This window comes from Stenella coeruleoalba (assembly GCF_951394435.1).
Source record: "Stenella coeruleoalba genome assembly, chromosome: 4".
Lineage (NCBI taxonomy): Eukaryota > Metazoa > Chordata > Mammalia > Artiodactyla > Delphinidae > Stenella > Stenella coeruleoalba.
In genome coordinates, this window is record NC_137149.1 from 76,917,298 (window position 1) to 76,938,165 (window position 20,868).

Sequence of the window (20,868 nt, forward strand, 5' to 3'; positions counted from 1 at the left end):
AAAGAAATCTCTCCCTCCCTTGAATTCCTCATATGTTCTTATTATCTCTCTGATGAAATTCATATTTTGCCTTATATTATGTTTTTCTTCCCTACTATAGAAAAAGCTCCTTGAGTGTCCCATCCTTAATATGATACTATACTTTAATAATCTAGTTAGAATTTCTATCTTGTCAATAGAAAACAATGTAAGAGTAAAGAATGAAGATTTTCCATTTTCATTTATTTTTTTAGTACTGTATTTTGAAAACTTATGTAATGACATTCTGAAATGAGTGTTTGTATAGTAATGATGAAATAAGTAGCTTAAATGGAGAGAGTATATAGTTAGGGAGTTCTGTGTGTCTAGCATAAAATGTTATTCAGTATGAATTCAATAAAAGTTTAGTCATTCCTCATTATATTCACTAGAGAATGTATTAGAGGCATATAAATGATAAGACATTTATGGACAAGTTACTTAGAATCTATAATATGCAGGACAACAAGTTAGGGATTTAATAAGCTATCTCAGGTCCTTATAACAACCATGCAAGATAAATATTATCTCAGCTTACAAATGGTAAAACCAAAGTTTATGAAGAGTAAATGACTTGCTAAAGGGCATGCACATAATAAATACAGCCAACAATTCCAAAGCCTGGCCTTAAAAATGTCAATCTTTAAATCTAACAAAAGAAATCTCAGTAAGAGATGAAGACAAGGCCCCTGCTGAAGAGGAGATATCTTTCTGCTTCATTTATTGATTGATTGATTCATCCATTCATTCATTTGACAATTTTTTTATTATAAGCATTTTTTCATTTAATATTCACAATACTACTGAAGTATAAACATTACTCTGCTTTAGAGAGAAAAATACTGGATCTTAGACTATGTAACTGACTCGATCAAAACAGCTATATGAATGTTACAGCACTAACTTAAAGGTTTTTCTGACCCAGTCCCTCTTCTTAACCATTATGCATGTTACTTCCCTTCAAATTCTCTGGGTGTTGGTTTTCTCATCTGTTATATAAGGGGAATGTAGCACAACCTAAACTTTTCTAAAGTTCGTTCTGGCCTTTTAAGACATTGGAATTCTAGTGAGGTCTGACTTGCCCCACCCCCAAAAAAAGCACATTGTATCAATAGATCTAATCAGCCTCCTTGCTGGAACTTATGTAAGTCAATGAAGTTATCATTACTGTATGTAATGTAGAAAGTAAAAATCCATACATTAAAACATACAGATGAAAGGATCACAATGTTGACAAATATTTTCGAGTCCCATATCAGCCACTGTTCTAGAACAGAATGCTGCAGTGAACAAATGTATTTGGTCACAAAAGAGCTGATGAATCTCTAGCCATCACATCTACATCCTAGGCAAAAGAAAGGGAAAAGAGAAGAGACATCCTAATCTCTGCCTTTTAAAGGGTTTTTGATGGAAGTCATTTTTAAACCTTTTTCTTATAGCTTACTGGCCAGTGCTTAATCATATGGCCACCCCCACCTGCAAGCCAGGCTGAGGAATGGAGTTTTCAGTTGTGCTCATTAATATTGCAACAATATGTATTTAGGGTTATTTTTGTGGATAAAAATGTACAATGGCTATTTAGTGAGCAGCTACCTGTCTTTGACACTCCTCTTTAAAACTATAATACACAGAATAATTAGAGTGATCAGTTAGTACTGTCTGGCTGTTAACTGATTTTGCCCTATATCTAAGGTTTCCTAGCCCATAGTGAGGATGCCTATCCTTTCTCTATTTACTCCTTTCTATATCCTCTTTCAGTCACCTTCAAGCTCATCATAGTTTTATAAACAAGAACATGGCCATTCTGTTTTGCTCACAACTCTCTTTTTGGCTCAAGTGAGTTATGTTTATTTCTGTATCATCAAAGACACACCAAGATGTCAGACTAGGTCCATAGAGGTACCTTGTGTATATAGGAGAAAGGGAACTAAAAGAAAAGGAAAACAATACAAAATGATAACATACAAATGAAAAGGTCTATTTAAATTAAATTTAAATAATAGCCAAAGGATAGGAAATGTTTATATTTAATTGGTCAAGTCATTAAAGAATTAGAAAAGTACTTTGTAATCAATATAATTAACTAATTTATCCATTCTTTTCAAAGAAGGAGATAAACAAAGGATTGCCCCATTTTCTGAATTACTCATTCTTTTAGGACAAATTTTTTACTTGGAAAAATGGCAAGAATAAAGAAAAGTTATCTTAAAAAGTGATTGTCATAATAACTGTATAGAGAATAGCGAATATGAAGGTATTGAATGTCTTTTGGATGTTTGAGTTAATTTATCTTAGCAGCTGTTTCACTTTATTTTGAGGAAACAGCTGGAAGATCACAGGTTTAAAAGAAAAGATTTAAGAGAAAAAATGGAACCAGTAGACAAAATGTATTGTTCATTAACAGTCAACTATAGTTTATACTCTGTGTTTTAAAATGGATTTAATGAAGCTGGTGAAGCAGTGTTCCTTAGGCCTTGCTAATTAACTAATAAAGCCCCCATCACTCCCAATTGTCTTGAACAGAGACAATTACTACAGAAATGAAACAGTTGCTGCTAAAGGCAAATCCAGTATTCCCAGTATTAAAAATAGCAAAAATTGGACAATGAAAAGAAATTTGTATACATCACATGGAATTACTAGCTAATCTAATTTAAGTATGGTCAAAGAATATGAAGTATTGATAGAAACAGTGAGGAATGATGGGAGTCATATTTATATGAACACTTTTATAATCAATTGCTTGATTAATTATTTAATTAAATATCTCCTTTCAAACCAAAAAGGAGGTATCAATTGGTGAACAGATATAAAAAACCCAGATTAATATAAATGAGAAATAATTGTGACAAAAAATTTAAAAGCAAATAAACTTAACCAAATATAGTTATTAAAAATACTTCATAATTGTCTATGTTCTTGATAGCTATTGGTGACAAATCTGGTTCTTCTAGACAGTGTAAAGAAGGAAATCTGGTAAGTCATATAATTCACTGTCTCCATAAATTTAAGAGCAAGTCAGTATCTTAGGAAAGGCACAACTACAATTAATCGTAAAATCAGATGAATTTCTTTTGAGGGTTCTCATATGTAAGTACATATTATGTATAACAAACTGAACAATATACTCATCAACATATTTTCAGAATGTTTTGGAATTAAGTCCAAACATATTCTAATGGTACCACATTAAAGCACGTTCAAAAATCTAGAATTAAGCCAATGTCTGTGTACCAGTTTTCCACATGTTTAGCTTAAATCTAGAGATATAATAGACTATTTGGGGAATGAACTGTACCTACTGAAAGCAATCCACCCACAGATATTGGCCCTCTCAGGCTATTTATGTCATCATAAATAGTCGTCAATAGGTAAAGGGTATTGATAGTTTATAAACTGACCCTACTATTCATTAGTAATAAACAAATTAATAAATTTTTATTTGAGTTGGTAAGTTTATTCACATCCCTAATGTTTTGTTTACTGACTTCTTAAGGGTTCTTATCAAATAATGAAATAACTAACCTGGTGACTAGCCTTTGGAGAGGAAAGGGTGAGAAAAGCACACTTTTAATATTTACCAAAGATAAGACTCATCAGCTAAATTATACACCTTTTGAATTTAGAATAAAAGTTCAGGTACAGCCTACTAATTTTCTTATTGTTAATAGATATTATCAGTTGTACAAAACGAGACCACATGAATGGTGCTGGAATGAAACACTGAATTCAAGGCACTTACCCTCAAGGGTTTTTACATTTTGCTTTTTACGGTAAAAGGCACAAAACCAAGAAGAAATATATACAGTATGCTTCTACCTATTTTTAGAGTTAACTGGGTATTGAAAAGTTAAACAGTCTTTCTGATTATGATTTGCAGCTTTCTTCATGATTATATGTTTTTATGGGGTTTTTTTTCTTTTCCACAACAAACAAAAATCATAAAAGGGAATAAAAGTATATGTGAAATGTCAGTGTGGCTAGATTTATCCCAATCTATATGAAAGCTATAGATCTGCACTTTAGAATTATAACACGGAGTAATACAAACCTTGTTGGAAAAGTCTGGAAAATCTGAATGAGTGAATTATTTTTTATTTTTTTATTGTGATAGTAGAAAAAAGTCATGAATGGATTGTGTTAGGCTTCAGAGTGATGATAGAGGCTACATATAAAAGTTATCCTGCATTTACTCTGCTAGACTCCTGTGTACCCTCTCAATCAGCAGTGCCTGAGACAATAGTTCTTTGACATTACAAAAGCAGTCCGTTGGCTTGTCTGCATTCTGTCACTCATCTCTGTATTAACTTTCTTCCCATCCCAGGTTAGATATAGTGTTCTAACACTCTTCTGCTGTTATCTTCAACTACCTTGTTTCACTGTTCTACTAGTATGTGAACAACTTGAGTTGAAACAAATTACCAAGGCAAGAAAGATAGTCTAGATATCAAACAAGTAAAATCAGGAAACTTTATTGATCAATTTATTTCAGATAGATTCTGTGAATAAACAAAGTCCTTGTTAAGTATCTATTACCTAGCACTTACACTGATCAATCAATCTGGATTAGTGTTGCTAAGGATATGCTAGGAGGAGCCTAAACATAACATAAATTTTGAACAGAACTCCCTTGAGCTTCATTCAACCAAGAGCTAACTGAGAAAATAAAACAACAAAGATGAGTGTGAGAAAAAACCCAAACCCTAGATATGCTCTTTAATCATGTATTACTCTCAAAAAATATATATAACTATGTTTTTTGAACATCAGTACTAGTTGCAATGGCAGAAATGTAATCCTAATTGTTGAGGATAATTCTGACATTGAAAATTTCGTGGTTAGAACTAAATTCTGGTATTTCTGGATACAGATGCTCAAACGTCAAGAACCTGTCTGCCTCTAAATATTGTTTTCCTTGGCTTTGGATTCATTTTCATGCAGACCTTTTCCGTGCAGTTGCCAATATGGCCCTAAGCAGCTTCAAGATTCTATTCAACCAGCCTGGCAATTCTAGTGTGTTTAAAGTGTCTTTGAAAAACTGCACTTTCTAAATAATTTCTGCAAAGCTTCCACAGTTCGGTCTTACTGCCCTAATTTAGGTTACATTTACACTATCACTGTGCTGAGAAGAAAGATGTTGCAAAATGAACCAAGCCAATTTGATCATGTGCAACTATTAGATTCCTTTTGGTAAATGTCAGTAGTCAACAATAGTTAGAGGCAAGTGATGGTGGGAGGGTCTCCCCACAACAGTGTCATACCAGATATCAGTGAAAACAAGTCTGGAATATAATCCTGACGCAAGTACAAGAAGACACAAAGTCCTCAGACGAACGGTGTTATGGCTTTATTAAAGTCCCAGCTTTATTTTTGATGCTTCAAATGTGATAATCATCTGTTGGCAAGATTCAGCTCACATTACTGGTGGGAGTCAGGAAAGCAAAAATCATCTGAAGTAAGTAGATACAGATAGGACCATTTAGGAATAAAGCTGAGAGTAGGATTCCTCAGGGCAAGATTACTCTGCTTCCTTGATTTTTATGACCTGTTTATTCAAGGGCAGGAATGTTTCTGAAGTGCTTCTAATGAAAACTATGTGTGTTGAAAACTACTAATCCACTACTGAAAACCCATTTCTAATATCCATAATGTTCACTAACAGCCAATAATTTTAACTTTAAAAATTCAATTCTGCTATGTGGTTATGCTAATTAATTAAAAATTCTGGTGTTGATTAAAGATAAAGATACTTGGAATGCGATCACCAGCTGCCTTGGAGTTAGTCCTTTGGAATAAAAATCTAGCTAATTATATTTGGAATCTGCATTCCAAATTAGCACAAGTTGATTCCCCCTTAGGTATAGATTAAAACTAACATACGCTCACATTTATATCTCACTGTCTATACTATATTTTGTTTAATTTTTTAACATTTTTTTTGGAGTATAATTTCTTTACAAGGTTGCGTTAGTCTCTGCTGTATAACAAAGTGAATCAGCTATACATGTACGTATACCCCCATATCCACTCCCTCTTGCATCTCCCTCCCACCCTCCCTATCCCACCCCCTAGGTAGTCACGAAGCAACGAGCCGATCTCCCTGTGCTATGCAGCTGCTTCCCACTAGCTATCTGTTTTACATTTGGTAGTGTATGTATGTCAATGCTACTATTTCACTTCGTCCCACCTTACCCTTCCCCCTGCCCATGTCCTCAAGTCCATTCTCTAGTAGGTCTGCGTCTTTATTCCCGTCCTGCCCCTACTGCCCCTAGGTTCTTCATGACCTTTTTTTTTTTTTTTTAGATTGCATATATATGTGTTAGAATATGGTATTTGTTTTTCTCTTTCTGACTTACTTCACTCTGTATGACAGACTCTAGTTCCATCCATCTCACTACAAATAACTCAATTTTGTTTTTTTTAATAACCGAGTAATATTCCATTGTATATATGTGCCACATCTTCTTTATCCATTCATCTGTCTATGGATACTTAAGTTGCTTCCATGTCCTGGCTATTGTAAATAGAACTGCAATGAACATTTTGGTACATGACATTTTTTGAATTATGGTTTTTCTCAGGGTATATGCCCAGCAGTGGGACTGCTGGGTCATATGGTAGTTCTATTTGTAGTTTTTTAAGGAACCTCCATACTGTTCTCCATAGTGGCAGTATCAATTTACATTCCCACCAACAGCGCAAGAGGGTTCCCTTTTCTCCACACCCTCTCCAGCATTTATTGTTTGTAGATTTTTTGATGATGGCCATTCTGACCAGCGTGAGGTGATACCTCATTGTAGTTTTGATTTGCATTTCTCTAATGATTAGTGATGTTGAGCATCCTTTCATGTGTTTGTTGGCAATCTGTGTACCTTCTTTGGATAAATGTCTGTTTAGGTATTCTGCCCTTTTTTGGATTGAGTTGTTTGCTTTTTTGATATTGAGCTGCATGAGCTGCTTGTGTGTTTTGGAGATTAATCCTTTGTCCATTGATTCGTTTGCAAATAATTTCTCCCATTCTGAAGGTTGTCTTTTCACCTTGCTGATGGTTTCCTTTGCTGTGCAAAAGCTTTTAAGTTTCATTAGATCCCATTTGCTTATTTTTGTTTTTATTTCCACTTCTCTAGGAGGTGGGTCAAAAAGGATCTCGTTGTGCTTTATGTCGTAGAGTGTTCTGCCTATGTTTTCCTCTAAGAGTTCTATAGTGTCTTGCCTTACCTTAGGTCTTTAATCCATTTTGAGTTTATTTTTGTGTATGGTATTAAGAAGTGTTCTAATTTCATTCTTTTACATGTAGCTGTCCAGTTTTCCCAGCACCACTTATTGAAGAGGCTGTCTTTTCTCCATTATATATTCTTGCCTCCTTTATCAAAGATAAGGTGACCATAGGTGCATGGGTTTATCTCTGGCCTTTATATCCTGTTCCATTGATCAGTGTTTCTGTTTCTGTGCCAGTACCATAGTGTCTTGATTACTGTAGCTTTGTAGTATAGTCTAAAATCAGAGATGATTCCTCCAGCTCCATTTTTCCTTCTCAAGTTTGCTTTGGCTATTCGGGGTCTTTTGCATTTCCACACATATTGTGAAATTTTTTGTTCTAGTTCTGTGAAAAATGCCATTGGTCATTTTATAGGGATTGCATTGAATCTGTAGATTGCTTTGGGTAGTCTGGTCATTTTCACCATGTTGATTCTTCCAATCCAAGAACACGGTATATCTCTCCATCTTTTCGTATCATCTTTAATTTCTTTCATCAGTGTCTTACAGTTTTCTGCATACAGGTCTTTTGTCTCCTTAGGCCGATTTATTCCTAGGTATTGTATTCTTTTTCTTGCAGTGGTAAATGGGAGTGTTTCCTTAATTTCTCTTTCAGATTTTTCATCATTAGTGTATAGGAATGCAAGAGATTTCTGTGCATTAATTTTGTATGCTGCTACTTTACCAAATTCATTGATTAGCTTTAGTAGTTTTCTGGTAGCATATTTAGGATTCTCTATGTATAGTACCGTGTCATTGGCAAACAGAGATGGTTTTACTTCTTCCTTTCCAATTTGGATTCCTTTTATTTCTTTTTCTTCTCTGATTGCCTTGGCTAAAACTTCCAAAACTTTGTTGAATAATAGAGATGTCTTGTTCTTGATCTTAGAGGAAATGGTTTCAGTTTTTCATCTTTGAGAATGATGTTGGCTGTGGGTTTGTCATACATGGCCTTTATTATGTTGAGGTTGGTTCCCTCTATGCCTACTTTCTGAAGAGTTTATATCATAAATAGGTGTAGAGTTTTGTTGAAAGCTTTCTCTGAATCTACTGAGATTATCATATGGTTTTTATCCTTCAGTTTGTTAATATGTTGTATCACATTGATTGATTTGTGTATATTGAAGAATCCTTGCATTCCTGGGATAAATGCCACTTTATCATGCTGTATGATCCTGTCAATGTGCTATTGGATTCTGTTTGCTAGTATTTTGTTGAGTATTTTTACATCTATGTTCATCAGTGATATTGGCCTGTAGTTTTCTTTCTTTGTGAAATCTTTGCCTGGTTTTGGCATCAGGGTGATGGTGGCCTCGTAGAATGAGTTTGGGATTGTTCCTCCCTCTGCTATATTTTGAAGAGTTTGAGAAGGATAGGTGTTAGCTCTTCTCTAAATGTTTTGATAGAATTCGCCTATGAAGCCATCTGGTCCTGGGCTTTTGTTTGTTGGAAGATTTTTAATCACAGTTTCAATTTCAGTGCTTGTGATTGGTCTGTTTATAATTTCTGTTTCTTCCTGGTTCAGTCTCGGAAGGTTATGCTTTTCTAAGCATTTGTCCATTTTATTGGCACATAGTTGCTTGTAGTAATCTCTCATGATCCTTTGTATTTCTGCAGTGTCATCTGTTACTTCTCCTTTTTCATTTCTAATCCTATTGATTTGAGTCTTCTCCCTTTTTTTCTTGATGAGTCTGGCTAATGGTTTATCAATTTTGTTTATCTTCTCAAAGAACCACCTTTTAGTTTTATTGATATTTGCTTTTGTTTCCTTCATTTCTTTTTCATTTATTTCTGATCTGATCTTTATGCTATCTTTCCTTCTGCTAACTTTGGGGTTTTTTTGTTCTTCTTTCTCTAATTGCTTTAGGTATATAGTTAGGTTGTTTATTTGAGATGTTTCTTGTTTCTTGAGCTAGGATTGTACTGCTGTAAACGTCCTTCTTACACCTGCTTTTGCTGCATCCCATAGGTTTTGGGTCATCATGTTTTCATTGTCATTCATTTCTATGTATTTTTTATTTCCTCAGTGATCTCTTAGTTATTTAGTAGCATATTGTTTACCCTCTGTGTGTTTGTTTTTTATAGAGTTTTTTTCCCTGTAATTGATATCTAGTCTGATACTGTTGTGGTCAGAAAAGATACTTGATATGATTCCAGTTTTATTAAATTTACCAGGGCTTGTTTTGTGACCCAAGATATGATCTGTCCTGGAGACTGTTCCATGAGCACTTGAGAAGAAAGTATTTTGTTCTTTTCTAATGGAATTTCTTTTTATCAATTAAGTCTATCTGGTCTAATATGTCTTTTAAAACTTGTGTTTTTATTTCTTTTCATTTTGGATGATCTGTCCATTGGTGAAAGTGGGGTGTTAAAGCCCTACTATTATAATGTTACTGTCGATTTCCCCTTTTATGGCTGTTAGCATTTGCCTTATGTATTGAGGTGCTCCTGTGTTGGGTGCATAAATGTTCACAATTGTTATATTTTCTTCTTGGATTGATCCCTTGATCATTCTGCAGTGGCCTCTTTACCTCTTATAATAATCTTTCTTTTAATGTCTATTTTGTCTGATATAAGAATTGCTACTCCAACTTTTTTTTTTTTAATACAGCAGGTTCTTATTAGTAATCCATTTTATACATATTAGTGTACATATGTCAATCCCAATCTCCCAATTCATCACACCACCCCCACCCGCCACATTCCCCCCTTGGTGTCCATATGTTTGTTCTCTACATCTGTGTCTCAATTTCTACCCTGCAAACGGGTTCATCTGTACCATTTATCTAGATTCCACATATATGCATTAATATATGATATTTGTTTTCCTCTTTCTGACTTACTTCACTCTGACAGTTTCTACATCCATCTGTGCCTCTACAAGTGACCCAATTTTTTTCCTTTTTATGGCTGGCGACTCCAGCTTTTTTTTGATTTCCATTTGCATGGAATATCTTTTTCTATCCCCTCACTTTCAATCTGTGTGTGTCCCTAGGTCTGAAGTGGGTCTCTTGTAGACAGCATATATATGGCTCTTGTTTTTGTATGCATTCAGCCAGTCTCTCTTTTGGTTGGAGCATTTAATCCATTTACATTTAAGGTAGTTATCGATATGTTTGTTCCTATTCCCATTTTCTTAATTGTTTTGGGTTCGTTATTGTACGTCTTTTCCTTCTCTTGTGTTTCCTGTCTGTAGAAGTTCCTTTAGCATTTGTTGCAAAGCTGGTTTAGTGGTTCTGAATTCTCTTAACTTTTGCTTGACTGTAAAGTTTTACTTTCTCCGTTGAATCTGAATGAGATCCTTGCTGGGTAGAGTAATCTTGATTGTAGTTTTTTCCCTTTCATCACTTTAAATAGGTCCTGCCCCTCCCTTCTGGCTTGCAGAGTTTCTGCTGAAAGATCAGCTGTTAACCTTATGGGGATTCCCTTGTATGTTATTTTTTGCTTTTCCCTTGCTGCATTTTATATTTATCTTTGTATTTAATTTTTGATAGTTTGATTAATATGTGTCTTGGCGTGTTTCTCCTTGTATTTTTGCTGTGTGGAATTCTCTGTGCTTCCTTGAATTGAATGACTATTTCCTTTCTCATATTAGGGAAGTTTTCAACTATAATCTCTTCAAATATTTTCTCAGTCCCTTTCTTCTCTTCTTCTTCTGGGACCCTTATAATTCAAATGTTGGTGTGTAATGTTGTCCCAGAGGTCTCTGAGACTGTCCTCAATTCTTCTCATTCTTTTTTCTATATTCTGCTCTGTGGCAGTTATTTCCACTATTTTATCTTCCAGGTTGCTTATCTATTTTTCTGTGTCAGTTATTCTGCTATTGATTCCTTCTAGAGAATTTTCAATTTCATTTATTGTGTTCTTCATCATTGTTTGTTTGCTCTTTAGTACTTCTAGGTCCTTGTTAAACGTTTCTTGTTTTTTCTCCATTCTATTTCCAAGATTTTGGATCATCTCTACTATCATTACTCTGAGTTCTTTTTCAGGTAGACTGCCTATTTCCTCTTTATTTGTTTGGTCTGGTGGGTTTTTACCTTGCTCTTTCATCTGCTGTATATTTCTCTGTCTTCCCACGTTGCTTAACTTACAGTGTTTGGGGTCTCCTTTTCACAGGCTGCATGTTCATAGTTCCCGTTGTCATTGGTTTCTGCCCCCAGTGGGTAACGTTGGTTCAGTGGGCTGTGTAGGCTTCCTGGTGGAGGGGACTGGTGCCTGTTTTCTGGTGGATGCATCTGGATCTTGTCTTTCTGGTGGGCAGGACCGCAACCGGTGGTGTCTTTTGGGGTGTCTGTGAGCTTAGCATGATTTTAGGCAGCCTCTCTGCTAATGGGTGCTGTTGTGTTCCTGTCTTGCTAGTTGTTTGGCATGGTGCATCCAGCACTGCAGTTTGCTTGTTGTTGGGTGGAGCTGGGTCTTAGTGTTGAGTCGGAGATCTCTGAGAGAGCTCTCACTGATTCATATTATGTGGGGCTGGGAGGTGTCTGGTGGTCCAATGTCCTGGACTTGGCTCTCCAACCTTGGAGGCTCAGGCTGGACACCCAGCCAGAGTACCAAGACCCTGTCAGCCACACGGCTCAGAAGAAGAGGAAGAAAAAAATCAAATTAAATTAAAAATAAAATAAAATAATATTAAAAAATTGAAAAAAAGAAAAAGAAGAGAGCAACCAAACCAATAAACAAATCCACCAATGATAACAAGCACTAAAGACTAAATAAAGGTAAACATGAAAATCAGAAACAAATCAGTCACAGACAGTAAACCCCAAGTCTAAAGTTGCTCCCAGAATCCACTGCCTCAATTTTGGGAACATTCGTTGTCTATTCAGGTATTCCACAGATGCAGGGTACATCAAGTTGATTGTGAGGATTTAATCTGCTGCTTCCCAGGCTGCACGGAGAAATTTCCCTTTCTCTTCTTTTTTTGCACAGCTCCTGGGGTTCAGCTTTGGTTTTGACCCTACCTCTGTGTGTAGGTCGCCCTCAGGCATCTCTTCCCCACCCAGACAGGAGAGGGTTAAAACAATGGCTGATTAGGGCTCTCTTGCTCTGTCAGGCTGGGGAGAGGATGGGGTATAGTAGTCATAATTGGAATGTGGGGCGTGCCTGCAGTGGCAGAGGCCAGCATGACATTGCAACAGCCTGAAGCTTGCCTTGTGTTCTCCTGGAGAAGTTGTCCCTGGATCTTGGGACTCTGACAGTGGTGTGCTGCACAGGCTCCCAGGTGGTAGGGGGTGTGGGTAGTGATCTGTGCTTGCACACAGGATTCTTGGTGGCTATAGCAGCAGCCTTAGCATTTCATGCCCATCTCTGGGATCCAAGCTGATAGCCGTGGCTTGCGCCCATCTCTGGAGCTCGCTTAGGCGGTTCTCTGCCTTCTGTGGGCGCACTGGGGAGGAATCCCCTCTCCTCCACACCCCAAAACAATGGTCTCTTGCCTCTTAGGCAGTTCCAGACTTTTTCCCGGACTCCATCCTGGCTAGCTGTGGCGCACTAGCCCCCTTCAGGCTGTGTTCATGCAGCCAACCCCAGTCCTCTCCCTGGGATCTGATCTCTGAAGCCCGAGCCTCAGCTCCCAGCCCCCACCTGCCCCAGTGGGTGAGCAGACAAGCCTCTTAGGCTGGTGAGTGCTGGTCGGCACCGATCCTCTGTGCGTGAATCTCTCTGCTTTGCCCTCTGCACCCCGGTTGCTGCGCTCTCCTCCATGGCTCCAAAGCTTCTCCCCTGCCCACACCCCCGTCTCCACCAGTGAAGGGGCTTCCTAGTGTGTGGAAACGTTTCCTTCTTCATAGCTCCCTCCCAGACGTGCAGGTCCTGTCCCTATTCTTTTGTCTTTCCTTTTTTTCTTTTTCCCTACCCAGGTACGTGGGGATTTTCTTGCCTTTTGGGAAGTCTGAGGTCTTCTGCCAGTGTTCAGTAGGATTTGTTCCACATGTAGATATATTTGTGATGTACTTGTGGGGAGGGAGGTGATCTCCACATCTTACTCCTCCACCATCTTGAAGGTACCCCCTATACTATATTTTAATATTAATTACAGACCAGGTAACATTTCACCTCTAAATATTTCAGAATGCTTCTCTAAAACTAAGAAATGTCTGCTTTCATAACCAAAAGAATAAGATAACACCTAATAAAGTGCATTAAAATGTCTTAATATTAACTAATACCCCACCCCTATTAAAATGTTCCTAATTACCTTAACATATTCTTTCCTGATTATCTGTCTTAACTAAGATCTACCTGTCACAACTTTTATGTCCCTTTAGTTTTCTTTTCTTAAGTAGCACCTTTTTGTCAAGAAACTCTCATGAGCTGAAGCATATTGGTTGTTCTAGTAAATGTTCCCTCTCCACCTTTCAGATTTGGTTGGTCATCCTTGTTGTATTGATTATTTTCTTCCCAATAATTCCTGTAATTTCCCCTTAAGTTACAAGTTAAATTTAAAGGTTTAATTAAATTAAATTGAAATATTTTTAGCAACAAGATAGTGTATACTTTATGAAGACTTATTTTTGGTGTCATTTTATAAATTCAGTTCATACAACTATATAAATTTCTTTTTTGATGCCTAAATTGTTACACTTTTGTCCCATTTTAACCTCTTCAGTGTGGTTCCTTGATTCCCATGTCCTCACTGCATGACCCATTTAATCTTTGAACATTTCCTTGCTTTCTGACCTAGCAAGAAGTTCTAATCATCTTTTAAGGAGCTTAAACTGGCCTTTTCCCATCTGCCTCTCTGTCTTGGGGAGACTCCCTATCTGGCTGCAGTATGCCATGAGTCAGTATGGAATTGACTCTCTCATAACAGGGCAGCCAACCACTTGTGACATCTCTCATCTGTTTGATGAGATGCCCCTCCAGTTTGGTGTCATCCTATGGAATGTGGAAAGCTGACACCATGTTGTTATTGCTTACACTGTCTAAGTAATAAACTGTCACAATTGAGGTCCACTGTGTCCTGATCAACTTACCTATGGTAGAATGGCAAGAGCAGCCTAGCAGCTGCTGCTGCTTGCTTATACACTGCTCAGTTGCTTCACAATACCACATATTGAAATTTTACATATTTTAGAGTTCAATTACAAATGTTGCTAGATATTTTTTTCTGCCTGAATTACCTCTTTAGAATAGGAAATAAGGCAGCATTGCAGAGGATTTTATATAAAATCATAAAAATTCACAGTGTTTTTATTGAGCAACAAAGATTGATTTTAACTTAAGACCAAGCTATCTTTTTAGTTAAAACAATAAAAAAATGGTCACATATAATTCTTTGTGTTTTTACCCAATGCTATTCACAGTTAAACCAGAAAATAAGAATTGTTTTAAATCTTTCCTCCTCATTTCCTTTTTCTCTGTGCTCTCCTCTTGTCTCTCCTCTCCTTTTCTTCAAAATCAGATATACAAGACTAACATGGCTTGTATGAGCACCTACCCCAAAGACATGTATAATTTAATGAAACAAAAACCTAAAGCAAGAAAAATGTAGCATGCTTGGAAATATGTTATATTAAAAAATAAAATGAAAACTTGAACAAAATCATCTCTAACACAGCTAGTTTCATTTTACATACTAGCTTCCTCTTCCACCTGCCAACATATCAATACATTTATATTATTATAATCAATTTACATACCATTTGCATTCTACTTTAAACTCCTCACCTTTCTTATTTCTGTATTATCTCCTAAATACTCTTTTGTATGTCCATACTTTCTCATTTTTATATATTTGGTTACTTTTTTGGTTATTTATTATTTATAACACTATGATTACTATCTTTTTCTTTGACCAAGTTTTTTTTCCTTCTCTGGCATTATGTCCTTGGGACTACTTCACATGGAAAGTGAATTAATGTTAGCCCTGGATATCAGTCCTTGTTCCATCACTTACAATGTAAGAAACCTATAAAAAGAGGGTAATATGAAAGAAAGCACCTATATCATTGGGCTTATATGGAATTTATATGAGATTTCATATACAAATCTCACACAGTGCTCTGCAATAGGAAATGCTTAATAACTATTACATATAGCTATTATTATTTTTATTCCAAAGTACATATTTTTTAAAATACCAATTTACTTTAAAATTCCACCTAGTGTTTATTATTTCACTGTAACCACACCAGCGCTGGGAATTATCATTTCAAAATACAGCCATGTACACAAGAAAAATTTGCTAGTTTAGCCCTTGTAAAATAGTTCCCTGCGTTTTTTTGATGTCACTCCCTTTAGCAAGTGAGAACTAGTTTTTCTCAGTATGCATGTTTACTATTATATACCTTCTTCAATGATTTACAATTTATTTATTCAGGTATTGATATTCTTAAAAGCTTGAAAATTTTTATCTTCTTATTTGATGATCCCATTAGTTAAATTTTATTATTTTCTCATTGCACATTTATTCTTTATATGTTTTAATTAGGCAGATATTCTAATATTTGCTTCCTCTATCTTTCTACAAATTTCTAATGAGCATAAAAAATAAAGTCTTAATTCTTATCCTATGATGTTTTGCATTTTGAAGGTGATAAAATAATTGTTGCTGTTTTTATGTACTTGAAGGGCTGACATGTGGAGAAAAGTCTATATTCATTCTCTAAGGATAAAAAAGGACTAATGAGCATCAACTTTGAAGAGATAGAATTCATCTTAATATCTTTTTCTTTTCACTTTTTGTTTTGACATCAGAGCTACCCAAAGAAGGCATTAGAATGCTTGTCAATGAAAGTCATCAACAGAAGCTGAACCATCTTTGAGCAAACAGATTGTAGAGGGTATTCAAGTGTCAGATGGTTGGTTTACGTAATTGACTTCTGGGTTTTATTCTGACACAGCAGTTTCATGATTTGTGTTATCTAACTATATTATTGGGTCTTATTGGTTAATTTTCTCTCTCATACCATTATTTCTATGTCAGTCTATCAATGTATGTTATTCTGCTTTTCTTTTTTTTCATGTGTACTTCCTCAATTTGACTTGAGCTCCTAAAGAGAAGGGGCTATATGATTGAGTCATTTGTGTCCTTAATATACATTATAGTACCTAATACGTAGTAAACAATAGATGAATATTTGTTGAAAGAATTGAAGAAAACATGAAAGGAAAAATAAATGAAAGAATATTTAAATGTGTGGATACTTTGTTGGTGCAAAGCAGTCTTTATGGCTGCTCTAAAATCTCACCAACTAATTCCTTCTATAATGAAAACATCATGATTTTGTCCTTTTATAGAGAAAATTTATGTTTGATACATATATCATGTTATCACATATATAAAAACTCAGTCTCTAGGAGAAAAGCATTTAATGCCTGACAAACCACATGTGGTTTAGTTTATTTTAAGAAAAAACTTACAAGACAATGAACCATCTTTTTTTCTCATTGACATCAGGAACAGGAAATAACATTTCTTAAGATAAGGAGCTAAGGGGCATTTTGCCAAATATGTTCTATAAAGTCGTAAAATCCTACCTCCATAGAAATTTCAATGTGCAAACAAAAACAGAGGATTCGATTTTAAAGTACGCTAATGTAGAACTTACGGGTGATAGAAAAACAGGGAAATACTCCTGAATAAATTCTGGGAAAAACTCATTGGATAGGATAGTCTGACATACTAGGTAAGTCCTTTCAGTGAAGGACTGGTTTCTCAGCTACAAAGATCTACCTCGCCAACATTATTTCCTTTCCCACAGCAACTCAGATCAGTACCCAAACTTTCAGAAACTGTAAAGACCTGGCCATCTTAGCCCAACTGGGGGAAACTCTGAGGGGCCATTGTAAATTCAAACTCCCTGTGAAGGTGTCTAAGTTTGTTGGACCTGCTTAAAACTGTCTTAGTTAGCTTAGGCTGCTATAATGCAGTACCATAGATTGACTGTGTTAAACGTAAGACACTTGTTTCTCACAGCTCCGGAGGCTGGAAAGTTCAAGGTCAAGGTGCTGGCAGATTCAGTTCCTGGTAAAGACTCTCTTACTGGCTTAAGGATGGCTGCCTTCTTGGTGTGTCCCCATACACATGGTGGAGAAAGGGAGAGGGAGCTCTGGTCTCTTTTCCTCATTTTTTAAAAATACTAATCCAATCATGTAGGCTCCACCCTCATGACCTCATCTAAAAATAATTACCCCCTAAGGGACCCACCTCCAAATGCCATCACTTTGGGGGTTAGGGCTTCAACATATGAATTTTGGGGAGATAAAAAAAATTCAGTTCATAACAACAGCTCAACTTCTCATTTGATTCTGTTTTCTTTCCTTTCCTTTCTCATTCTTTAACATTGTGCACATGGAAGTCCTCAGAACACTATAAATCAAAAAAGCCAACTTTAGACAACACTGTAGAAAATATTAAACTTAAAACTGTGTTTGGGGCTTCCCTGGTGGCGCAGTGGTTGAGAATCTGCCTGCTAATGCAGGGGACACGGGTTCGAGCCCTGGTCTGGGAGGATCCCACATGCCACGGAGCGACTATGCCCGTGAGCCACAACTACTGAGCCTGCGCATTTGGAGCCTGTGCTCCACAACAAGAGAGGCCGCGATAGTGAGACCCGTGCACTGCAATGAAGAGTGGACCCCGCTTGCCACAACTAGAGAAAGCCCTCACACAGAAACTAAGACCCAACACAGCAAAAATAAATAAATAAATTAATAAACTCCTACCCCCAACATCTTCTTAAAAAAAAAAAAAGGTAATAGTCTCCCCAGCTGTAAACCAGGGACAACAGTGCCTACCTCATAAAGTTACTGCACTCAATAAAAAATATCAGCCTTCTACTGGCGTTTGAAAAAGCACACCTTCATTTAAAAACAAAAAAAAACAAAAAAAACCTGTGTTTACTATTTTATGGTATTATGTAATATCCATTATGTTTTTGACTACAAGTCAAGCTTGTAAACTTAACATATATTGTGACATGAAATGTCCATATGACATAGTCATGCTTTAAAAATTCATTCTGCAGTTTTCCCCTACTCCAATTATTTCTTGATAAAGTCACTTTATTTAATGATTACTATATAATAATTTAGTTTTAGATTTGTCTCTCAGATCCATCACTTGTTAGCAAAATTTAAACTAATTTCTTTGTTTCAGAATTTCCTGATCCTGTAAAGTGGGAGTCTAAATAACTTCTTGTATTTTTTGTATAACTGATAGCAAGTCAAACTTCTGTGAAACTTCTTTTTAAATTCTAAGACCTATGCACATATAAGGAGGTTTTCTTAACAATGTAGTAAATAACAAAAAAAATAAATATGTTAAAGCTTACTTTGAAGAGATAATAAGTAATATTAAAACATTGAATCTCTTAGTAGAAAAGTGGTTTTCCATGTGAGCTGAGCATCAGAATCAAAAGGTGAATTTTAATTAAAACACAGTTTTATTCTTAATTCACTCCATAAAGTCAGCATTACCCTAATACCAAAGCCAGACAAATACATTACAAGGAAATAAAACTACAAACAATATACCTTATGAGCACGGATGCAAAGATCCTCAAAAAAAAAAATACCAGTAAACTGAATTCAACAGTATATTAAAAGGATTACACACCATGGCCAACTGGGATTTATTCTTGGAATGCAAGGATGGCTTAACATTCAAACACTAATCAGTGTAGCATGCCACAGTAACAGAATAAAGGGGGAAAAAAGCACATGATTATTTCAATCGATGTAGAAAAGATATTTGACAAAATTAAATATCCTTTCATGATAAAAGCACCCAATAAACTAGGAGTAGAAGAAAACTACTGCAACATAATAGAGGTCATATATGAAAAACCCATAGATAATGTACTCAGTGGTGTAGGACTTAAAACTTTTGTTCCAAGATCAGGAAGAAGACAAGGATGTTCACTTTTGCCATTTCTATTCAACATAGTACTGGAAGTCCTAGCCAGAGCAATAAGGCAAGAAGAAGAAATAAAAGGTATTGAAATTGGAAAAGAAGAAGTAAAATTATCTTTCTTTGCAGAGGACATGATCTTGTATGTATAAAATCCTAAAAAATTCACAAAACCTGTTAAACTAAGAAACAAATTTAGCAAGTTGTAGGATACAAAATCAACATGCAAAATTCACTTGTGTTTCTCTACATTAACAGTGAAAAATTCAAAATAGAAATTAAGAAAACAATTCCATTTAAAATAGCATCAAAAAGAATAAGGTACTTATGAATAAACTTAACCAAGGAGGTGAAAGACTTGTACACTGAAACCTACAAAATGTTGCTTAAAGAAATTAGACAATAAATGGAAAGACATTCTATGTTCATTAGTTGGAAGACTTATTGTTAAGAACTCAGTATTACCCAAAGTGATCTACAGATTCAATGCAATCCCTATCAAAGTCTACTTTTCTTGTAGAAATAAAAAATCCATCCTAAATTTTACATGAAATCTCAAGGGACTTTGAGTAGTCAAAAATAATCTTGAAAAAAAGTTAAAGATCTCATACTTCCTGATTTCAAACCTTTCTACAAAGCTACAATAATTAAAACAGTGTGTTACTGGCATAAAGATAGACATATAGACCAGTGGAATAGAATAGAAAGCCCAGCCATAAATCAAGAATGCCAAATTTATTCATTGAGGGAAAGACAGTGTTTGGAATGAACAGTGTTGTGAAAACTGAATATACACATGCAAAAAAAAAGTTGGATCTGAATCTTACTCCATATACAAAAATTAACTCAAAGTGAATAAAAGACCTAATTATAAGAGCTAGATCTATAAAATTCTTAGAAGCATGGGGAAAATTATTTATTGGATATGACACCAAAAGCACAAGCAGCAAAGAAAAAAATAGTAAGTTGGACTCCATCAAGATTAAAAACTTTTGTGCATCAAAAGACCCTGTAAACAGTGAAAAGGCAACCCATAGAACAGGTAAAACTATTTTTAAATTGTATATCTGATAAGGAATTAATAGCCAAAATATATGCAGAACTTCTACAACTCTACAACAACAACAACAACAACAAAGCAATCTTATTAGAAATGGGCAAAGAACTTGACATTTCTCCAAAGAAGATACAAAATGGCCAGTGAGCATGTAAAAAGTTGCTCAGTATCACTAGTCATTAGGAAAATGCAAATCAAAACCACAATGAAATACCACTTCACACCAATTAGGAGGTCTATTTTAAAAAACAAAACAAAAAGCAAAATGAGTGTTGGTGAGAATGTGGAGAGATTGAAACCCTGTGCATTGCTGGTGGGAATATAAATGGTGCACCCACTGTGGAAAATGATACAGTGGTTCCCCAAAAAGTTAAACATAGAATTATCATATGATCCAGAAATTCCACTTCTGGATCTGTATCCCAAAGAATTGAAATCAGGAACTCAAATCAATGTTCATAACAATGCTACTCATAATAACCAAAAGATAGAAAGAACCTAGTGTCCATTGGTCGGTGAGTGGATAAACAAAATGTAGTATATACATATAGTAGAATGTTATTCAGTCTTAAAAAGGAAGGAAATGTGACACATGCTACAACATGGATGAAACTTAAAGACACTATACTAAGTAAAATAAGCCAGTTACAACAACAACAAAAAAAACCCCACATTGTAT

The 20,868-nt window shown here is 35.6% G+C and overlaps 1 protein-coding gene across 17 annotated transcripts in view; it reads left to right on the forward strand.

The window, feature by feature from the left end:
* The window catches only part of LOC307185259 (uncharacterized protein), a 1,189,055-nt gene that overhangs the window by 724,842 nt on the left and 443,345 nt on the right, over positions 1-20,868 (forward strand). The window contains exon 8 of one of the 17 annotated variants that reach the window (XR_013827929.1): positions 15,976-16,048. The exons of the other annotated variants lie outside the window; for them this stretch is intronic. The gene's annotated coding sequence lies outside the window, so the exon portion shown is untranslated. Of the gene's footprint in view, positions 1-15,975; positions 16,049-20,868 lie in introns of those variants that run through there. 17 annotated transcript variants of the gene reach the window in all.